The following is a 7,490-nucleotide window of genomic DNA, read 5'->3' on the forward strand; positions in this document are numbered from 1 at the left end:
TTGAAAACTTTAACAGAGTAAGTTTTAAGATGCTGATATGGAGTTCTTGGATATATTATGCTTCAAATCCATTCAAGCAAAAAGGTAGCAAGTCCTGAAGCTAACACAGCTTATTAGTCCACTGGGCTTTTGGGGCAGAAACAGCAATATTCATCTCTTCCTCTTTGCTATCATTCACTCAGCCCAAGAATATTTAATATAACCAAAAATATGGAAAAACAAAAACAAAAATATACTATTGCAGTTAGCAGACAGTGTATGTAATCCTCCTAAAGTAAACTGGAAATACATTGCCCTTCACTTGAGAAGGGGCAGGTTATAGAAAGTGAGGAAAAAATGCCTGAAGAAAAGATTTCCCACCCTGAGGCTCTGCTTGTTTCCTTTTCTCACTCAGCCTTAATGTTTTGTCTTAGGTGTACCAGTTATTGTTTAGCATTTCTGGAAATCTGTCAGTACATTAGGGAGGCTTTCTTTAGGGAGCTGGATTAATACAACATAAATATTTAAAATATATTTTGTTCAAACTGCAGGAAGAAGTTGACCTTAATAATTGTCTTGTGTGTTGTTAACATCCCAGTGTCTCCCTAAATCAAATTTACTTCAGTTCTTCCTTTTTGATTGCAACACCCTGATTTCTTAGTGCCAAAGTAAAATGCAAAATGACATAGAACCCTTAGGAAATGACATTTCCCTTTGAGCCCATCTGTTTAGGTCAGTGCATTTCAAACTCCAGTAACAGCAGTTTTTTCCTCAGACACGATGGCTACAACTTTACACACAACAAAGTATAAGCACCACTGTCAGTGTCGAGAACTTATCTCTAGATTTCACTTGTTTTCTATGGCAAACCTCCATCATACCCTCATGGGGGTTCCCATTTTGCACACAGGCCTTCCTCTCAGACACTTGCCTCAAAGTTAATTGAGGTCTTCAACTCATTCCTCACTGGTAACAAGATTTGCAGATTCTGGGAGTTAGATATTGCTTTCTCATTGAAACTGATCCTCCTTGTGCACAATTGTTCCATTCATTTTTGATTTTTTTTTTTTTTTGCTTCAACAACAGCAGCATATCATGTGCAGGAATCTTGGAAATTAACATGACCAGGCTCAGCCATGGCACTGAGGATTGTACACAAATAATAGTTGTTATTTTTTAAATTTGTCTTTAGTGTGAAGGCAGCAAAAATAAACCAGTGTGACACAGTATTCTCTGTTCATGTCCAGCACCTCAAAATTGAATAACCACTGTGCTAAAACTCCTGTAATTGCAATTATCTCTCCCTTCCTCTTGAAATGTAGGCTACAGAACTAATAGTTTATACCAGGAAAATAGTCATTTAACTTTTCACATTTATGACAATGAATGATAGCTATACTGCATTAAATAACTGATTTGCTCTCCTAAAAACATGTCTAGATTTGATCAAGGATAGGTAAAGAGGATGTCAAAAATTCTATCAGAATTGACAGCATTTCTCTTGAAGAGTTAACATTCGCCATTAATTGAGTTAAACAGAGGCTGTGCATGTGCCATGACAACTTTTGTCCTGATTTTTAAATTCTATTTTTCCTACAAGCACTACCCAGAAGTGACTACTTCCCAGAAGTGTTACCTAGTACTACTCCACCAGTTCTTCCAGATTTTAAGTGGTACGAAGAAAAGCAGCAAAGCTACAGAAAAGAATCAGGCCTCTTGAAACATAGGAAACATTACAGTTACGGACACTGGAACATGGCGGATACTGCATAGTAACTGAATGGGACTTGGACCATTGCAGAATCTTCCAAAAGTTCAGTAACTGTGTCCAACCAAAAGAATTCTTTCCCAACTTCTGCCTTTCTTAACCAAGACAATTGACTTCTCTTTCTCCAGATAGACAGCTAGAAAATATTGCAATCAAATTGTCCAGCAATATGAAGGAAGACAGCCTATTTGCAAAGAAAAGATGTAGAAATATTTCTACATTAGTAGCAAAAGAAAGATTATGTTAAACTGTTAGGAGGGTTCAAACTGATATAAATCACTGTAGTTGTATGTTTTTAATATACTAAGCTAACGTGACAAAGTCAAGTAACAGACAAGGTTTAAAAAAGTGAAAATACATGGCATTTATGAATGCACAGACTTGATACTCATCTGAATCTCAATTTTTTGGTAATACTGAAGGATTATTATTAACAGTGCCGAAACTAAAATGCAAACAGGTATTTCAGCAAGATTACACTGTATAGTGTTTGTAACTCTGTGTAGTAGAATACTGCATTTTCTTGTCACTGAAAAGGTAGTGAAATGGAATATTAGAATTATTGCAATATCTATATGCACATTTTCCAATATGAATGGTATGCCATAAACATAACTCATTCTACAACTGCATGATTATCTTGAAATAATATAACTTGGTCATAAATGAAGAGAAATGATATTGAATTGCTTTACCAGCTTGCTGTATTGAATACTATCCAGGAAGATCAGAATTAAAATAGAGACACTTAGTAAATACCGCAGCAATAGTTTTCTTCTTTGAAAAGTCTATTGTATGTGAAAATGAAACTGCAGATACACTTTAATATTTATCACACCAGGTACTTCATTCACATTATAGAAAATAGCCGTATCAATGGCAGAAATTAGGTATGAACTTAGCTTGTGTAGTAGATAAAATAATCTGGTGAGGTGGTGGGGAAAGAAAAAAATGCTCTCTACAAATCTCCAAGTGAAAAATAAAATAACGGGCCTCATAATGCCTTATCATTTAGATAAACCCATGAACTGGAGGAGACAGAGAAAAATAAATATGCTTAATATGTCAGATATATTTTTTGTATTGGAAAACACACTGCATAATTCAGACATATTAGAGTTATCTGGCTGTTTCTATAAAACATATTAAGATAAGCTGTGAGTGAAATATTCATGGATGAGGAAGAAGAATCATCTCAGAGTTAAAACAGGGTTTGGAAAGATGAAGTCAATTAGCTCAATTCTTTTTCTTGCCAGTAACAGATAGTGAATTCTTGGGCAAGTCATTTAACTCAGTTTTATCTCCTTCATCTGCATAACAGATATGCTATTATTAGGTCCCTCACTAGGATGTTGAGGTTTAATAGTCTTAACATTGAGGTCCTTGGGTGTAGGGTTCTACACAAACACAACTATTTTATTATGACAGATGGCAGCACCTTTGAGTTAATACTGCAACCAGCTTCCACTTAAAAATTATTTTCCTTTACAGTTTTGGCTTGGTAAGTGGCCTAGCTTAAAAATAACTTTTTTTTTTTTTTTTCATAAATGCATGTGACATTGGATCTGTTTTTGTCAATAGAACTGACGAAGGAAGAAAAACAAGGAGGAAAACAAGGTCTTAGAGATCATGCTTATACCACATAACTGAACATGATGCCAAGACTGCAGAATTAATGCCTGCCATGCTGATTACAAAACTAGAAGAAATCCGTCTAAGCCGGCTAGTTAGCCAGCCTTCACGGTACTGCTCTGAAGACTCACCAGTCACTGCGAAAATTCATTGTTTCATACCAGCTCATCTGGTACTACCTCAAGGAATCAAACCACTTAAAATAGCATTGACTTGCCTGGTGCATATTATTTAGCAGCAAACCTTCAAACTACCAGCATTACTTCTGCAAATTGAAAGCAATTTGATGGAAATTTCTCTACAAAAAGCCACAAGATAGTCACTCACTTTCTAGATGAGACAACACAGGAATACAGAAAATACAAGTTGGCAGTGGCCATGCTCTACCGGGACTTCCTTGCAGACCTCTGAGAAGTAAACTATCTTCTCAGATCACATGAAAATCTCTCTTTGATATAATGAAACAGGATATAACTGAAAGATGCTTAAAATTATCAAATCATTAAACCAAAGCAGTTAAAGGCATTAAAAGATGACAGCATTGTTTCTTACCACCTCATGTGCAAAACTCAAATATTTCAACAGCAACTGAAAAAGTATAAGCATGATCAATTTTATACAACCCACATAAAAAAAAAAACAAAAACAAAACAAACAAACAAACAAAAAAAACCATTAAGCATTAAAAATGCCTAGTAGTCACCACATGAGCGATATAAATGCAGGCCAGGAGCCAGCTGGATCTTTCTTTCAGAACAAAGCACTCATCCAGCAACAAGTGTATCCTATTCATCAAGTAAAGAGATGAATGTTATGTTACAGCCTGATTTTCCCTGCCAAAGAACTTTGCGCTTATCATGCCCTGTAATACTGTCATTTTCCTTCAAAGGAGCTGTCAGGTCCAGGAATAAGACCAGGCAGGAGAGCTGTCTCAAGTGCAAATGAAGGGGGTGAAAAAGAAGCATATGGAATTGGACAAGTCCATAGTATGCTTAAAAGGAAAGAAAATGAATTCTCACCTTCCCTCTTCTCTACAGATCTGAAGAATGAGCTGGTGAGAGATCTGCAAGGCCTTTAGGAAGCTCAGTACTGGTAAATAAGGATAACCGTAAATTTCTAATCTGGAGCTTTGATATTCCCTGGCAAAGTTGTTTAGAAACAAGACCATGAGTTGCACCTGTTCAGGGAAAAATTCTTTCATCAGAGTTGAATGAAAGAAACAGAGAAAAACAGCAAGAGAGAGGAACCCTGAGGAAGTACTAATCAGAGTAAAATAAAAATAAGAAGAGATGGATACAGAGTGACAAGTATTTTGTTCCTTAAAAAACAAATCTCACATAAATTAATCCTTGTTGCCATTACAAGTAAATTTCTTTCCAGAGTAAAGATGGAATGCAACACCTCTCTCTCCTAAGAGAAGACTAACTAAAGGTTATCACCTGGTCTTGCTTCTAATATATGGGTCTAGGTTGTAGCCTGATTACATCACATGCTGACAGGCAAGTGCAGCAGCGCCTGGATGCTTATCTGCTGGAATACTGCCAGGGGAGAGGAGGAGGCAAAGGGAAAGTGAGAGAAGAGTGCAATCTCTCTTTCTCTTGCCTTGGGGTTATGCCAGCAGTTTTCTCATTATAAGCACAAGCCTAGCAGCACAGCTCACCTGCTCAACAAAGCCTTAAGTACCTATAGGTCATTTAAGGGGATCAGGCTTCACAGAAAAAGAAAAAAAAAAAAAAGTAACTGTGTATATGTGCAGTGGCATTTAACTGTCAACATCACGCTCCCTGGTATCTCCAGCACCTGTCATCCAGCTGCCATCCAGCTCTTTTTGTCCTGGATTTCCTCCACAGAACTTTAGGCCATGGCTCCAAGCAAGTGGAATTGAAGTTTCCTCTCATGCAGTCCTGTAGTTTCTCTGCAAACAGAAAGCAATGACGTGAGGAGGACAAAGTGGATCAGTGGCAAAGGCTGCAACTGGGTCGCAAATGGATAGTATCCTGCAGCCTTTGGGTTTGTTGTGCAAGTAATTCAGCTGCTTGATTCCTGCCCACCTCTAAGCCAAGTCTGGCAAGAGCAGAGCGTGTCTGGGGAGAAGACTGGACAAGAAAAGCAGCATAGAGCAGGATGTGGGTACATGCACGCTGTGAGTGGGGGCAGCCTGCACGCACCCCTCCCTTCCGCTTCTTGTGCACTTCCCTGAAAGAGATGTGTGTTTCCCCTTTGCTTCTGCTCTTTCTCTTGGGCGTGCAGGGGGAGAGAAAGGAAGCGGGCACCCTACAACGCTGACTCAGGCTGATCCTTGTCATGGCCCAGTATTGACGTGCTCAGAAGACAGTTTTTCCACAGCAGCACGCTCTACTGCCAGTCTAGAAAGGGTTCAGTCTGGAAAGAAGGGAGGAGCGTGCTTGGCCCTGCCCCTCAACAAAAAGGGTACTGGGACAAAGCTGAAGTGGAAGAGCAGAGATCTACTGTTCAAAGGAGTTGAGAGGGAAGGCTTGGAGCATGAAGAGAAATCCAGAACCACAAACTTCAGTTATATGGTGCCAAGGAAGTGGTGATTTCACCCGCGTGGGAGCCAACTGTTCTGAGACTAATGCAGAGATTAACACTGGGATGGCTGAAGGCCCTCTGTCACCTGGTAAAGGTTAGTCCTCCCGGAACCCCTCTGTCTGAAGTGGTTCCTAGCATCTCCTGCAGAGAGATCCTACAGCATTTTTCAGTGATGTCAACCTGAATTCACACACAGGCTTGAAGGTAGCCAATATCCAGCAAGATGCACACTGTGACTTGGTCCTCCAGTGGGTGCTGTAGTTGTCAGAGTATTTGGCAAAACAGACCCTACCAAAAAAACCCTTATACTTAACTGCTTATGGGAGTCCTCAGAGACTGCAGCTATGTAAGAGTACAGTGGTTCACTGAGTTGGGCGGGTTGGACCCACCAAACTCCAGTGGATGGCATGATGACAGAAAACTCAACTGAAACCCAAATGCTGGATAAAGATAATTCCCACTATGAAGCACAAATTCCAAAACAAGCATTCAGTTAGAAAACCACAAGCCACTACAGTCTGAGAAAAAGCGGATATAGTAAAAAGTAATCACAACAAAGGGCCTCATGGGAGAGAAAAGGAATACAGTGTTAGACTTGAGAGTACACTGCATTTTGAAAATGTTGCTGTAGAGCCAGACCATCACTGCTGTGAAGCTTCAACTCATTACCATTCCCAAAACTAGGATCTCTGCTTGGATTTCATCTTCTGTTGGAGTGAATGTGGCATGGCAGCACATGGTAGAAATTAGCAAGGAGACACTAAAGAGAACAAGGCAACCCAGATACAGCTTCTCTGGTAGCAATTTCAAATGTAAATATCTCATTTTTCTACCAAAGTGTGTGAGTGGGGAGGGGGGGGTTGCATTTTCACTTTTTTTTTTTTTTTTTTTAAATAAAAGTTAAAACTGTTGCAGAACCTTTGAAATTAAATAGTTTCTTCAGTTAGAAAAAAAAAAAAATCACCAAAAATGATGTTAGAAAATCCTGGCCCTAGCAGTTGACATATATTTGGATGAAGAATTGAATAGGCCTCTGGGGTTTGAGATTCTCAACATATGTTTGAGATTATACACTAGAGCTTAGATGCTTCTTGAACTTTTTTTTTCATTGTCCTCATTCACTGATCATTTTGCTTTCTCTTTTTGAAAAGCAACAGCTGTAATTTTACTAGAATATTAACAGCAAGAGAACTGCCAACAGCACCAAGCAGAACTTCAGACAGGAAAATGCATACAAAATACCAGAGGAAAGAGATATATCTGACCGTGCAGTACTATCTAAAGTAAAGATAATACTTAAATACTTTGAAACTTGCTGCTCTTCTGCTCAAAACTAGAAGTACTAGAAAACGTACCTCTCCTACTGCAACAATGTCACATGGTCATCAGAAGCAGTTCTGCTCTAATTAGGATTTTCTCTGACCTATACCAAAGGGATCAAACATTAAGCAAAAGCAGTGCAGCCTAATATTTGAAAGCACCCTCCAGCCTCAGCCACTCCACAAAAACCACGTGAACATGTGGCTCTTTGACAGCCCTGCAGGGACTTATGCAGTGCATG

General features: G+C 39.0%; 1 long non-coding RNA gene across 1 annotated transcript in view; it reads right to left on the reverse strand.

Moving 5' to 3' along the window:
- Positions 1–6,452, reverse strand: part of LOC137858713 (uncharacterized) — a 50,832-nt gene extending 44,380 nt beyond the window's left edge. Inside the window, exons 1-2 of the long non-coding RNA XR_011097942.1 lie at positions 5,431–6,452; positions 5,180–5,294 (exon numbers count right to left, since the gene is read on the reverse strand). This is a non-coding gene — a long non-coding RNA (uncharacterized lncRNA). The remainder of the gene's footprint in view (positions 1–5,179; positions 5,295–5,430) is intronic.
- Positions 6,453–7,490: the final 1,038 nt, after the last annotated feature.

The sequence above is a fragment of the Anas acuta genome, chromosome 6 (genome assembly GCF_963932015.1).
Source record: "Anas acuta chromosome 6, bAnaAcu1.1, whole genome shotgun sequence".
NCBI classification, from domain to species: domain Eukaryota; kingdom Metazoa; phylum Chordata; class Aves; order Anseriformes; family Anatidae; genus Anas; species Anas acuta.